Source organism: Parus major, chromosome 1, assembly GCF_001522545.3.
Source record: "Parus major isolate Abel chromosome 1, Parus_major1.1, whole genome shotgun sequence".
Taxonomy (NCBI): Eukaryota; Metazoa; Chordata; class Aves; order Passeriformes; family Paridae; genus Parus; species Parus major.
This window is the reverse complement of record NC_031768.1, coordinates 247002-249713: the sequence shown is the minus strand read 5'-3', so window position 1 is coordinate 249713 and position 2712 is coordinate 247002. Positions and strand designations below refer to the sequence as shown.

The 2712-nt window shown below is 55.0% G+C and overlaps 1 long non-coding RNA gene across 1 annotated transcript; it reads left to right on the top strand.

Annotated features, from left to right (window-relative positions):
• Positions 1-1591, top strand: LOC117244940. Its single transcript, XR_004498956.1, has 2 exons — positions 1-223; positions 430-1591. It is a non-coding gene; the product is annotated as an uncharacterized LOC117244940 (long non-coding RNA).
• The last annotated feature ends 1121 nt before the right edge of the window (positions 1592-2712 follow it).

Below are 2712 nucleotides of genomic sequence, written 5' to 3'. Positions count from 1 at the left end.
GAAGCAATGGGGCTGGGGAGTGACACCCTGGCTGGAGGGCAGAAGGAAAGCAGGCATGTGTCCCACACAAGTCCCACCCCTGGGGTGGCAGTCGGGGGGAGCTCACTTGGCTCCCCAGGCCCAGCAGCCGAGCAGAGGAGCCCCGTGCACACAGCATCCCCTCACCTGGAGATCTGAGTGGGGATTCAGTGCTCTGTGGAGGAGATTCCTGAATCCCTTCTGTGTGGGTGCTGCAGAACACATCTCTGCTGGCAGGGAGCCTCATCCTCACTTTACATCTATTGTTGTCATTATTATTATTATTATTATTATTATTATTATTATTATTATTATTATTACCATTATTATCTTAGATCACTTGCACCTCTGTTTTTCTTCTTTCTGTGAAAAAACCTCAGGCTTGCTGATCTTTTCTTTCTCTACAAACAGCCTTGGCAGCAGAGGCCTGGGGGAAGTGCCTTGTGCCAGTTTGTGCCTCCGAGAGCTGAGCACAGCTGAGAACCCGGGCAGGGCAGCCGAGCTCTGCCAGGCCCCCAGCAGCCTGTGAGTGCCAAAAAGCAGCGCTGTGAACATCTGCCAGCCCAGGGGTGGTGGATCTGGGACTTGGATATGCCTGTATGTACAAACTCGAGCGCTGTGTTCCAGCAGGAACGAAGACAACAATAACCACATCACCCTCTCCTGGATGGGAGAGCTCTGGCAGCTCCCTGTGCTGCCCAGGAACTAATTCTGCACGCTGGGAAGAGATTTCAGTCCTGCTTACCACCCTGGCCAGGCTGAAAGGCGGACAAGGATTGTTCTTCCTTACGGGTTTCTGGCCCTCAGCTGGGTGCAGGTCCCTGCTCTGCAGGAAGCAGAATCTCAGTTGGTTTTCAGGACCCACTGATCACATCTGGCACATCTGGCACTGCCAAAGGCAGTTTGTGTCACCCCTGCTCTGCCCTGCTTCGATAAATGGTGTGCACAGCTCTCATTGACAAGAAACAAGGGTCTGAGGGCAGGGAGCTCTCTGTGACATGGGCACCCTCCCTCCAAAACTGCTCCTCACTGCAGCTACAGCAGCTCTGCCAGAGGGAGCTGGGGTTTATCTGGAGCTGACATGTGAGAAGCAGCTCAGAAAAGCTTTTTTGTTTGCCTTAAATACAAACATTGAAATGGATATTTCTGTATCCATACTCAGATAGGAGCTGCCTGAGCACCTTCCCTCCAGGCTGCCAGTGAATCCTTTATACCCCCCTCAAAGGTCCCAGCACTCCCAGGCTCATTTGCTGCTTCTTCTTCTTCCTTTTTCTTTTTGGCTGATGTGCTGTGTCAAAGGGAATGATGCAAACAGCTCCTAAGAGCAAATCCCAGAGTCCAGCTGGAACTGGGGCTGCCTTGGGCTGGCACCAAGCACTGGGGATGATGTCAAAGCAGGGTGGGAATGTGCTCTGCTTTATTGCCTCAACAAGGGAGATCAGGCAGGAGGAAACTCCTGGGAGAGCCCAGTGGGGACGAGAAGGAGAGATGTGAATGCATCCAGAGGATGGTTGGCTCTTTGTTCTGGATCTGAGTTTGTTCCCATGCTGAATAAATGGTTTCATGAATGTGAGCCCGTCTCACTGGTGTTCCATGCTGGTCCCCAGAGCCCTGCAGCTTCCCTGGACGAGATCCTGAGGCTGCAGACAGCAACCAGCCCCCTGCCCCAAGCTGCAGTGCTGCCCACTCTGCCCCAGAGGACAGGGACTCCCTCAGCCCCTGCACAGCTCAGCTCGCTTTCCCTGATAGCTGGGGGAAAGGACCCCTCGAAGAGCCCTGAGTGCAGAGCAGGCTGATGTTCCCAGCCTGGCAGGAGCCTTTGGGAGCCTTCCTGGAGCTGCTGGAGACCTGCAGGCAGCAGAGGGCTGAGCAGAGTCCCAGAACAGAGCCAGCCTTTTCCTCCTGGAGGGTTTGGTGTAGCCGAGCTGGGCTCTGGTCCTGCTGCATCTGGAGATGTCACACTGCCCATCCCAGCCCGTCCCAGCACGGCCACTGGTCCCCAGCTGGAGCTGGGCTGTGGTGGCAGGGCTGGAACCCCACGGGTGCCTTGGGTTGGGGGTCACTTTGGGTTGGGGGTCACTTTGGGTTGGGGGTCACTTGCTCTCTGGGGACATTCCCCATTTTTTTCCATGAGGCTTTAAACATCCTGGGAATCACAAAGTCCTGACAATTTTCTTCTTCCAGGCAGTGCTCTGTTGGTGATGCTGTATCTGAGCCTTCATTCCTGTGTGCAGGACACAGGGCAGGGAGCACAGTTCCCAGGCAATGGGACAGGAGTGGGGCGATGGCAGCAAAGCCCTTCTTGCAGAGCAGTGAATTCCTGCCCCAGCCCTGAAGCTCCCCCGGCTCCGCGCTCTGCAGGGGGAACTGCTCTGCAGAGACCAGAGATGTTTTCCTGCCTGACACATCAACCCCAGCGGGGAGCTCCGCATCTCCCCCGGTGCTTCAGGCCAATTGGAGACTGCAGTCAGAGAAGGTGGCAGTTTTTAACCCGTTCAGTGCCCGTGACCTTGCAAACAGGGCTGTGTTTTGCACGTTTGTACCTGGTTTCTTCCAATGTTTTGATTTGGAGGAGATGTAAGAGCTACCATGGAATTATAGAAGGGCTGGTGCTGGAAGGAACTTGATATCATCGAGTTCCATCCACCTGCCATGGGCAGGGGAGCCTTCCACCAGAGCAGAATCCCGGGATCC